A 12,547-nucleotide genomic window follows, 5' to 3' on the forward strand; every position below is an offset into this window, starting at 1 on the left:
AACAAACCTAATTGTAATAAATCATGGACTAATATGTGCTTAATATTTTTAATAATAAGGTAAAATGTAAGTTAATGCTCACCAGATTACCTAAAGACTCTGGTGTGAGGATCCATAGTGATTACAAGGAGAATGTGAAAATTGATTAATTTTTAGTGATTTGTCAGCTGCAATCTTTATTTTTCAGTCTCTCTGTGTACAATTAGACACCAGTTTGTCCAGGCAAACTCATTAATAATTAGGTCACCACTGCTAATGGTTAAACTTTGGATCCCAGATGTGAAGTGAGAAGCTGAGCCTTGGTAACTTGTGGTGGAATGGAATGTATGGGAATGATGGGGAGGTTTCCCTCTGTGGAAGAGGAAACCTTGGCTTCAATTTGTGGTGTGATGTTAGACTTTATTTTATTTTATTTTATTTTATTTTATTTTATTTTATTTTATTTTATTTTATTTTACCTTACTTTATTTTACTTTATTTTTTAAGGGTGGACTAACAGAGCAGGTCTGCATAGAATCCCAGAGTCACAGAACATCAGGATCTGCTGCTATAAAATTCCATATACACAAGTTTTTAAGTGCAGCAGTGTCATTTATTGCTAAGTAAAGAGTGCAGGATATGCCCAGAGCTGTTATGAAGTGAAAAAATAACTGTGGAGGAGGTTGGAAATAGGTCTTTGCTTTTCTCTTAAACATATTGATGATTACCTGCTGCCTTTAGTAATAAAAATATCAATACAGCTCATCATTCTTTCTTTAAGTTGTGGATATTACTGAAAAACTATTCCCAGGGGAACAGCTGACAACGCTTTGGAAATACTTGTAAATAATCCATTAATAATGAACTCCTGAATCATGAATAATCTGTCCATAATGAACCTTGCTGCTTCCCCACAGAGCTCTTCTTTCTTTCTTTTTTTTTTTTTGCCAGGAATAGTTATTTTTGTCTTTTGATTTCCTCCACAGCCTCTGAGTGGAGGAGATGTTCCTTTTACATATCATCAGGCCCCATAATTTGTCATAATCCTACTCAATGGCTCATCTAAAAAATGTGAAGGGAACTCTGTCAGGGTTGTTAGGCACAAAGTTGAACCTGCAACACTTGTGGTAAAAAAAAAAAGCAGAAAAGATTGACACAGATTATCCCCCAGAGCCAGAATAAAATCCAGAATGGTTTTCTGAGCAGCAAAGGAAGGTAGCACTTTGAATCTCTGCTTGTCAGAATTGTGCTGGGCTTTGGTCCTGCTTGGAGGAGGATGTTGAATATATGTTGAATATACAAATATACAAATACACAAGGAACATTCAGAGGATTCTTGTTCCTTCCACTTATCCTTCCAGAGAGAAGTAGATCATGGAGACCCTGTGAAATACAGAGTTTTGTCATTTCAAGGCAATGCCACACTCATCCATGTAGGAATTGTCACCTCCTAGCTCTTAGTCCCTACTGGGTGCTCATTTTTTGCTGGGTCTGTCCTAACACATCAACTCCAGTTTGATGGACAAATTCAAAGTGAATTTTTTTTAATCATCTCCTTTTTTTTTTTTTTTCCCCCCTCCTAAAAAGCTTTGTGGAAAGAGGTGATGGAGATTTTAATCTGCAAGTAAAAGGTGCCAGACACCTGTGTGATTGGGAGTTTTAGTCAGAAGTCCAGCCACTTTAGCAAGGGGGTGGGAGGGATGGACTAGGCTGAAATGAGAACTGTGGGAATGCTGAGAGATGAAGTAGAAGAAATTCCCTCCAAGTGCCTGTTTCTGTCCCAGCTGTCCATCTCTGGGGACAGGTTTCATTATTTCCCCTCCATTTTTGGGGTGAATCTCCTTCCCTGTGCCACACCAATCAGTAATCAATGAGGTTCTCCTCTTTACCCCTTACAGTAACTTTGGAGCACAAATTGATTACTCAGTTTTTCAGCACACACAGGAAATGTGTGGAATGTTCCCATTCCAAGCAGGAACAGCTGAGTGGATTTGCCACAGCATTTTTACAGGTTTTGTATCCTCTCAGTGACAACACAGCTCAACTGGGGACAACATTCTGTCACTCTGGGGGAACCCAGGAGTGCAGGGTCTGACCAGTAACTCTGATTTTCTCATCAGCTTTTGATTGCACCTTGTTTTACCTGGTTATTTCATGCTCATTTTCTTTACCAAACCCATTTGTCCTTGCCCACCAAGCAAGTCCAGATATGCCCACTGAAGGAAATAATCTGTATCAACCTTTATTATATTTGATTGCTCAGCTTTTTGGCAGTGGGTTTGTATTAGTGTGTTGTGGGGGGGTTTGTGCCATTTCTGTACCTGCAAGTTAACTCCACTGGAAAGGTCATGTAATTTTGAAGGGATCTTGTAGCAGTGGGAATGTTGCAGAGAATTGGAAAAACCAAAAAAAGGATATTATGCTTGTAGTTGAAAGGAGGGAAGGGATCCTGAAGAATCTGTGTATTATTTGACCTCATACTGATCCTCTGTGAAATCCTGGGAATGCTGATATGGGATATGGATAGAAAACATTTTCCATTGGCAAAGTACCAGAGTTGTCCAAGTCTCTGACAGGAGATTGTCAGGGAATAAAAAGCTGAGCAATTTTTAATGCCACATTGTCACAAGTATCTTTCAAGAGCAAATACACCGAGTTAGACCTGAGATCACAAGAAGCAGTTGTGAATGGGGATTTTTTTCCTTGCTTCCCATGATATCAATCATCTTTATACTCCATCTGCATTTCTCCTGCTACTGGGAGTGCAGCCTGTAGGATTTTTACCACTCCAGAGATCTTTTAGGCCTTCTGAAGAAAATTCTTGCTGCTTGTAGTTTATCAGGTGCTCTTATCCCCCTCTCCTCTGAATGTTCTCCTGTGTGCAAAAGGAGCTCTTGTCTTTCTGTGGCCAACCCAGAGATTCCTCTGCTGGGGCTTTGTGTTCTCTGTCCAAGTTTAGATGGGATATTGGGAAGAAATCCTTTCCTGGGAGGGTGGGGAGGGCACAGAGTGCCCAGAGAAGCTGGGGCTGCCCCTGGATCCCTGCAAGTGTCCAAGGCCAGGCTGGACACTGGGGTTTGGAGCAACCTGGGATAGTGGAAGGTGTCCCTGCCCATGGCAGGGGGTGGCATGATTTTTATAGACATGGAAATGATTTTTTTCTTAATGAGAAAAATGGCAGATTTGGGGTGAAAAGCTGAAAAGTAACCCAAAAGAATAATTCCGCCTCGTGGAAGCTCAGCACACTGAGGGGTTTGCTCTGTTAGAAGGAGTGGCTTGATAAAATAGGTTTGACTTTTGCAGGGAGCAGGATGCTGCTGATACAACCAATGAGATAAAGCTGCTGTTGATGTGCTGCTTGTAAATTTAAAACTCCATTCATTTCTCAAGAGACAGAAATCCTGGCCTGTTCTGCCTCAAAAGCAGCCCCATCCCTCTCTCCCAGCTGAGGGCAGGATGGGATTTGCAGTGCACAGTGATAACACTCAGCAACATAACAGCCTTGACAGCTGTGGGTGATGCTGCAGTTTGGCTTTGGCCATCAGGAGAAATCCATGAAGGATCTGGAGCCTTGTGAAGTCATTAAAGCCTCACTGGGATGGATGATTTCATCTCTGCACTGGAGGAGCAGGGCTGATCTCCTGAGCTGCACCTTCCTGCTTTTATCAGGGTACTCCTTTAAAAATACTTATTTTTATTTAAAAATAAAGTCCATGGGGTGAATGGATTTGGGGCTCAGTCTTGATCAAATGCCAGCGTTCAGCCCCTCACGCCGGCGTGGCTGCGTTGTTAGCGGGCCCTGACGATGTGGATCCTCCACCGAGGTGGAGGTGTGTGGAGATTAACTGGTGCCTGTCCAACCATTTGTCACACAAATAACAGTGCCAGTGCAGTGAAATACTATAAATCATTTTTTTCCAGGATTGAAACCTTTTATCAGTTGTGTCACTTCCATTATTCAGTAAGCGATTAGTAACAGGCGTTGTGGTTGAGCCAGTTAGTGGTTAACAACTGGGAGCTGTGGCTTGTAAGGGAGCCTGTGACACCAGCAGCTGATGTAAATTCAGGATTTAATATTTATCTTCACAGCCCAAATGCAGTTGTTACTCAGAGTTTTGCTGGAAAGGTGAAAGGCAGCACGACTTTGGTGCGAATCAATTCATGGTTTGGTCCCTCAGCCACGCAGTGTTTGTGTGGGCCCTGCCTGACGTGTTCTAAATATGCAAAATAACAAATCCCATTCTCCTTTTCCTGGCTTCATTCCAGAGCTAACCACAGCAGCTCCCCAGGGATTTCCAGCAACCACAGCTTTTGAAAAAAAAAGTCAAATTACAAAAGTCAAATTACAACCTTTGTGTAAGAGCAGCCACAACCCTGAGCTGGATGGATTTGTGCAAAGATCTGAGTAGATGCAAATCACAAACATCTTCAGCTTCATGGTTTTACATTTTTCACTGGTATTGTGCAAATTTACATCAAATCTGAGGAGTCCCACCCAACACAGCCATAGGTGAGAGCAGCTTCTTGTGGGTGAAGCCCTTGGAAATGCAATCTGTGAAGAAGAGACAAAATGTTCTCTCTGGCCTTGGAAAGAATTTTTCTGTTCCCACTGAGTGTCTCAGTACTTAATAAGCCTGGGTTAAGACTCCTTCCCCAAAGAGATTGAGACCTGTGCAGTAAGCATTGCTTGAGCAGTGAGTTTGGAAAGATAAACTGGGAAGTTTGTAAACTCCTTGTGAAAATTCTGTGCTGCTTTGTCCCATTGCTGCCTTGGAGGTGGCTGTTCATTGTGCAGGTTCTGAGGAGTTCTAAAATGCAAATGAACAGATTTATCCTAAAATGGTTTGGTTTGGTAGGGATTTTAAAGCCCATCCAGTTTCGACACCTTCCACTATCCCAGGCTGCTCCAAGCCCTGTCCAACCTGGCCTTGGACACTTCCAGGGATCCAGGGACAGCCCCAGCTTCTCTGGGCACCCTGTGCAGGGCCTCTCCACCCTGCCAGGAAAGGATTTCTTCCCAATATCCCAGTTTCCCTCTGGCTGTTTGAAGCCATTCCCCTTGTCCTGTCCTGTTTCTTGTTAACACAGCAAAGTTTGTGGGTGTTGTGGGTGCACTACTGGGTAGGAACTTCTACCAAACTCAGAGCCCCAGGGAACCCCCATGCTCAGGTTGTCCTCCTTGTACTGATGGACCCAACATCTGCAGGTCTGTGTTTTCCAGTTTAGCCAAGACAAGGAGCTGGAAGTCTCCTTCTCTGTTGGTGCAGGGTGATGCAGAAGCTCAGGCAAAAGGGGAGATAAAGGTCTTTTCCAGCCTTAATGATTCTGTGGTGGCTCTCCTGTCTTAGCATGAATATTCAGGTTTATAGAGAAATAATCATCACTGAGCACTTTGTAGGGAAAGGTCTTGACACAATAAATCTCCAACCAGGGTTTTTCCAGTGAGGAATCCCTGCTTCCAAATGAGAAGCTGCACCACAAGCAGAGCAACATTAACACCTAACACTGGCAGGCTGGCTCCTGCTTATTTTCAGTGATGAAAATTCACAAAGAATTCATGTTTATGTTATATACACACATATATGAGGTTTGTATGTTGTTGTGTGCCTCAGTTTTTATCTACCTAGTGTGAGCTTACCTTTTGCTGTAGGGTGTGGATTAAAGGTGAGCAAAATGGGAGATGGTAACAGTAACTCTGATTTCTCTTCAGTAGTTTACATTTCAGAGTAAGTCAGAGCTGTAATATCAGAGTGACACTGATGCCTAGCCTGGGCACTGGGAAAATCAAATTCTTCATCACTTGTATCTACAAAAATCTCCAGGAAATGAGAGCTGGAAGAATTTCATAAACATTGGCACTCCCTTGGGTCCCAGCTCAGTCTTGACTTGCTTCCTATAAAACACCTTGGCAGAAGTTCCCTGGATTCTTCCCCCAAATTCTGCTCCTCTTCAGCTGCCCCATGCTGTGCTCTTTCCCTGATCTCCTTGCAGATGCAGTGAGGGGTTTTAGTGCAGGTGCATTTCACAGTGCAGAAAGGGGGACTGCACTGGGTGATCCCTTCCAGCCCGAGCTGTTCCCTGACAATGGTACCTTTGCCAGGAAGGCTCTCAAAGCCTGGTTTTGATGTCCCATCAGAGCAGGGTTTGTTGTCACAGGTGCCACTCCCTCCAGGTGCAGTGTCCCTGGGTGTCCCCTTTGATCCTGGAGTCACCTTTGGCTGCAAGGTGCAGAGCTGGGAGGGGCTGGTGTCCAGTGCCACCCCAGGTGCTGCTGTCACCTGAGCTCCCTTGATGCTGGTGACAATCAAGAGACTGACCCCAGGATCAGGATCATTGGATAGAAATGTGAATATCTTTGAAATTCCAGAGGGTCCAATATCTTGGATCAGATAGAACAGGCTGCTCAGGGAAGTGGTCAGCATCCCTGGAAGTGTTCAGAAAATGAATATTGGTGGCACTTTGCTGTTGGGCTTTGTGGCATTTGGTGAAACGTTGGACTTGATAATCTTGGAGGTCTTTTCCAGCCTTTGTGAAATCTAATTGTGTAGCCAAGAAAAAAAAAAAAAAGAATTCTGTAAATTCTGTACAGCAGAAAAAAGTATAATAGGAGTTCATATTTAGGGTTGAGGCTCAGATGTAATGGCACAAACTGCTCTGTTATAAATCAAAAATAAGCCAAGGTGCACTGTACACTCCTGGATAGCTGGTAATTAATGCCTGATCATTACATGTTACTCCAGTCACATTTCCAGCTGTAAAAAACGTGAGAAAAGCAATGGAATGGAGTCAGAAGCTCTGCTTGTTCACTGCTTCACTCACCTGGAGCAAATTAATAAGGATTTCTTGCAATAAAAATATTAAAATGCATTTAAGACAAATTTTCAATAAACACGTTTTGGGGGGAGTTGTTTTACATTTGAATTCCTAGAGTGGGGCAGCTGGGGTTTACAGCAAACTGTCATGAAGCATTAACAGTGAAAAAAATCAGTGATGATCTTGACAAATCCCATTTTGTCAGGGAAATTTTGTTTATTTCCTCTGCAGGAAAATCTCTTATGGTTGTTTTTGGGGTTTTTTAGGCCAGATGTGGACAAAAAAGCGGTGGCAGGGTGACAAACTGATTTTCCTTAATTCCATAATAGCTCAGCTGGCCTGGTGAAGTCACCCAAAATTGGAGGAGCCAACCTTAGGAATGCTCCCAGCCAAGGGCTTGTTTGGCAGAGCTGGAGCTGGGGGTCTGGTGATCACAGCCAAGCCACTCCAGCCCCGTTAGATAGCAGGAGTCAGAGTCATTAAATAATTATACCTTTGATTAGCTGCTTTAACTGTTCATTGCCTTTGAAATATGATAGTATAATTGAAAGCTTTTATTAAAAGACAATTTTTCTAGGTGGTTGAAAAGGGGTTTTTTTGTGTGTGTGTGTGTAGAAAAGAGCCATAATTTTCTGCTTTGGATAATGAAAAACTGAGAAAAATGTTTCCAATTACCATTTCCTTTTTGTCAATTGAAATCTTGTATGTTTATAGTGTATTGGAAAGGCACTGAAATCATTCAGTGAGTCCTTTACCTACTGCAGAAGTTTGGATGGAGAAATATCACAGGAGGGGGAGGAAAGAAAAAGAACTAAAAACATTTTTTAGTAATGTTTAATTAAAGTAACTTTTTTCCCCTGTCACCAGCAGAAGTATGAATGTGTTTTCATTTTTTTCCCCCTTCATTTGAAATGTTCAAAGCTGAAGAGAAGCCAAATGTAATTAACTATTAATATGATTTGAAGTATTACTTTTAGAGTGTTTTGTGGGTTTAAAATAGAGCATGGGAAAGGATTTCTGTTGCAGAGGAAAGAGGGTTTTTTTTGGTCCAGATGTACAATTCTAGTTGTGTTTGGGAAAATTTCTATAACTCAGCACTTTTCTTAATTTGCTTTACATCAGTTTGTTTTTTCTGACTGTTCTGGAGTCCAAAAAGGGACTTCATATGTAAGAGCTGTTGCCATAAGAAATATCTCCTGTCTCCCCATTTTTTTAGTCTTTTGGGACATATGTCCTCATAATCCCTCCTGCTCCAAATGCTGGGAAACTTTAGAGTCACATTCAAGTGTTTTAAGACAGGTTCATTGTGGAAATCTGGTTTAGTAAATAGAAAAATAGTGACCATATTTATCATCCCTTCCCCTGGCAGGGGTTGGAACCAGATGGTTTTTCAGGTGCCATCCAACCCAAACCATTTTATGAGTCTGTGTTTTGTGTAAGATCCATGCACTTTGTGGCATTTCTAAATTCTAAAATTTAGTGTTGGGCAGATGTTGAAATGCAGTGTGTCCAGTTCATTTTACTTAGAAATACGTATTTATGTGTAGAGCTATATTAGATAGGCCTGGGGTTTGTTTTGAGGGTTTTTTAACCCTTTTTTGAGGAATTTTTGTCATTTCTGCTTTCACATAGGGTGTGACAATGTCAAGCCCCTTCACAGGCCCAGGGATAAATTTGCATGATGTGAGAATGCCCTGAGCTGCATCTTAATGAAACCATTTCAGCCCTCTGACCAAAGAGTGGGGTCTGCTTGGACAAGTTGCTGACCAAGAAGAAAGCAAACTCCCCAGCCTGCCCCTGGTGTAGCCACACGTGCTGCAGGAAAACCCGAGGAAGAGCAGGGGCAGGGCTGAAGTTTATCCCAAAATATTCAGCTTTGCTTTCCCTCCACCTCTTACAAATCAATTTTCCTGGGCAAACGTCACGCAGGTGTTACCTGGAGAAGCTCCCCTGGCCTGTGCTGTGGGAGGAGGATTTTCCTCAGCTCCTCCTGGGTGTTTGATTTGTGCACACCCAGAGCAGAGCAGCGTTGCTGGGGTGCCTGGCCGGTGTTGTTTCAGTCTCACGGGCTCTGGGAAGCACATCCCTTCCCCCAGCCTAGGTGCAGAGATCCTATTATTTCTGATAATTGATGCTGAGGGCTGTGGCGTGCCTCATTTAATCAGCACTGCTCAGCACACTCCAGGGATGTAATTCATGCAGCCTTCCACCTCCAACATGGCTGGTGAGGCTCGGACACGCAGCCCAGCGGCCACAGCAGCTTTTAATCAGCGCTGAGGAGTGTTTATCTCATCAGCAAAGAGCAGAGGTTGCACCAGCACATCTGGAATGCCTCACTGCAGCACTGCAGGCAGCTTTGCAGGGTTAGACTGTACATGTGGACGCTCTCCCAGGAATAAAAGCGTGTTTCTGCGTATCAAAATGTCAAAAAGAACTGAATTGGAGCGGGTTGAAAAGGGTTAATGCGGTGTTTTGTTGACTGTAATATCCTGAGCATCCTTAGAGAGCTTCCCAGGTAACAAAAAGATGTGTCCTCAGATCACACTTGGGTTTAAGCCCTTCCTACAAACACCCCCTGCTTTTGGAAATAATGCTACGTGATCACAGTGGTAGTAAACATATTTACTACAGACTAATCAAAACTAGGCAGGACAAGCAGATTCATTAGCAGAGAATAAATAGCAGCCCTATTAAAGAAAGCAAACACAGAAATTCTGTCTGTTAGGGGCTGCTCACAGCTGTAAAGTTATTGCCTGAGCAAATACAAAGAGAGGTGGTAATTGGGAGTGATTAAGTTTAATTGATTCCCAGTTCCTCCATATCTTAACAAAAGGCTGTCCTGAAGCCTGCTATACCAACATACCTCTTCTCACTCTGAGATGTGCAGGTGCAAAAGCTCCTTTTACACAAACTGGGATAGTGCAGCTCACAGGGAGCACTCAGAAGGGTCAGCAAAGGGATGATCTGTGTCCCCAGATCCAGCTGGATGTCCTGCCCGAGCTGCAGCTGCCACCACCACTCTGCTCAGGGACAAGGAAAACTTCTCCACTGAAAGGTACCCAGGGCAGTGCTGGGTCACCATCCCTGGAGGTGTTCAAAATCAGAGTAAATGTGCCATTTTCTGGTGTGGCTTAGTGGCCATGGTGGTGTTTCTTCAGATGTTGGGCTTGATGGGGCACCCTGGACCGTCAGTATCCCAGGAACAATACTGTTTGCCACTTCAGTCAAAGTTAAATTCAGTACTGGGAAGTTGTTAACTTCATTCCAGATGTTCCAGAAAGCTCCTCTGGGTTTTTTTTCCCTGGAATCTTCAGTTAGAAACACCTCTTGGTGGTGTTTTTGGAAGGAAACACACTTTCATAAACTTCTTCAAAATCAATCTGTCTTAAAGATCTTTTTTTTCAGCAGGGTGTTGTGCTGTTAGATAATGAAGTATTTCTTACATCATTTTATTGGTAACCAAGTTGGGGTTTATTTAATTAAGCATATATATGATATAGAAAATAGGTCTGGATAATAAACACAGATGTAGATATATAGGGAGATCTAGATGATATGGATGATATGGATATAGATTATAGATATACATAGATACAGATATAGATGATATGAATATAGATATAGATGATATAGATACAGATATGGGTATGGATATAGATATAGATATAGATATAGATATAGATATAGATATAGATATAGATATAGATATAGATATAGATATAGATATAGATATAGATATCTCTGGAGCTGGCAACAAGAGCTTTTGCTGGGTTAACTTTGGGAGCAGGAAGTGAACCCAGAGCAGACAAACTGAATATCCTGGGAAATAATTCAGAGACAAAGCAGGCAGATAATAACCTGCAGGGCCTGTTCCAGCAGTTGTGGGTAACTCCAGTGTGTAATTCCAGAGGCAGGCAGGGTAGGATGGCTCTGCTCTCCCTGGCACATCAATCACCCTGCAGAGGCTTTGCTTTGCAGTGTCCAAACCCTTATTGAATCCTCAAAGGCAGGAGAGCACCTGGAGGAAGCAGGCAGGAGCCTAATCGATGCTAAAGGATGCACGTGGATGGATCAGGAGCTCAGCATCTCTGTGGATAAAGTCCATTTGTTTAAGGGGAAGGGAAAGGCCTGACACTCAACACATTAAAATGGATTATTTCATCAATAGGTTAATAGAAAAGCAGGCTGCAGGTTCACTCCTGCTCGCACAAACGTGCCATTAAAGTGTGAAAAATGGGAAAGGCACTGGGAAAGGGTCTCTGTGCACTGGAGACCATCTTCCTCTTCAGAGGGGTGCCAAACCTCGATTTTGCCTATTTATATGTAAATGTTTCAGAGGAAAAACAAGTTTTCTGCAGGGCAATTGTGCCTCTCTAGTGTGAAGACTTCTTAAATAGGCCTTAAAATGAAGGGGTTTTTCCAGCTTGAAGGATGCACCCAATGAAGGCACTTCAGGATTTGATGATGTCACTCAGAATCCAGTCCTCATTTTCTGTATGGAGCATTAAAGCTGCTGATGGCTTTATTCAAATCATACCTAGCTTAAGTCAGGGGGGTTTAGGCAGTGCTCTTCCATCCACCTTTAATTCCTCTGCTGAAAATGGAGCTTTTTGTTAAAGCCTGGAATGACTTGGTGTTCCTTTTCCGTGGGAGCAGCTGTTCGATCCGAGTTCTGTGGGGCATTACAGAAACTCCCTCATAAATATCGAAGGAAGTTTTTAAAATTCTCATTTCCTGCTCCTGGCTGTGTTTTGGGGTGTTGATGACATCCTAAAGAGTGAGGGACATCTGTGGTGGGAGGGAGAAGGCTCTGAGGTCCCTTAGAAGACTTTTGAGTCCAACCACCAACTCAGTACCATCATGTTCACCCCTAAACCCTGTCCCACATCCAAATGTCATTTACACTCTCCCAGAAATGGTAATTCCAGCAGTTCCCTGTTACTTCAGTTGCTGCACTCAGATGTTTCATCTGGTTCCTGTGTGATGAAACCCAGCCTAACCAAAGTGTTCTAAAGATTCTAAAGAAGGTAAAAATGTGCTCTCCCCTAATGAGCCCAGGAACAGAGCGCTTTTGAGCCAGATTTTCTGATAATTGTGAAGCAGAGGATCTCAAAGTTTGGGTCAATTCTAATAAAACAAAGGTGTTGCTATTCTCTGTAAAGGGTAGACATCTTTTCTTCCCTCTTTCTAAATAAACACTTAAACTTTGCAGTGGGGGAGGAATTTTAGAGGAGCTTAGGATAGTGGAAAATATCCCTGCCCACAAGTGGGACAAGATGGACTTTAAGGTCCCTTCCTACCCAAACCATTTTGGGATTTTATGACTCTACTTCCTCTGAGCTCAGTGCTACAAAGAACATTTGTTGGTACAAGGATTTAAGGTCATTACATCATCACCTCAGTTTCTAAAGGTGATGATGTGAAAAGGAGGCTTAAGGGTGAACTCCAGGCACCAAGTGATCCCCACGGGCTTTTGGAGGAAAAGGAGCTCTTGTCTGGCTGTGTTTTGTCTTGAATTAAACCACATTTTACAGTAGCTGTTTCATCCAGTCCTGTATCTTCTGCACAAATACTTCCTGCCCTTTTTTTTTCCTTTTTTTTTTCTTCTTTTTTTTTTTTTTTTTTTTTTTTTTTTTTAACTTCTGCTGGTCTTTTTTTTTTATTCCAATAGCAGATCCATTTAATCTTGTCAAATTGTGTCATGTTGACTGAAAGAAGAATCACTCTGAATGACTGAATACGAGGTTTTCCACAT

The 12,547-nt window shown here is 42.6% G+C and overlaps 1 protein-coding gene across 10 annotated transcripts in view; it reads left to right on the top strand.

Moving 5' to 3' along the window:
• The window catches only part of AGAP1 (ArfGAP with GTPase domain, ankyrin repeat and PH domain 1), a 307,695-nt gene that overhangs the window by 240,069 nt on the left and 55,079 nt on the right, over window positions 1-12,547 (top strand). The gene's annotated exons all lie outside the window — the stretch shown is intronic.

This window comes from Parus major, chromosome 7, assembly GCF_001522545.3.
Source record: "Parus major isolate Abel chromosome 7, Parus_major1.1, whole genome shotgun sequence".
NCBI classification, from domain to species: Eukaryota; Metazoa; Chordata; class Aves; order Passeriformes; family Paridae; genus Parus; species Parus major.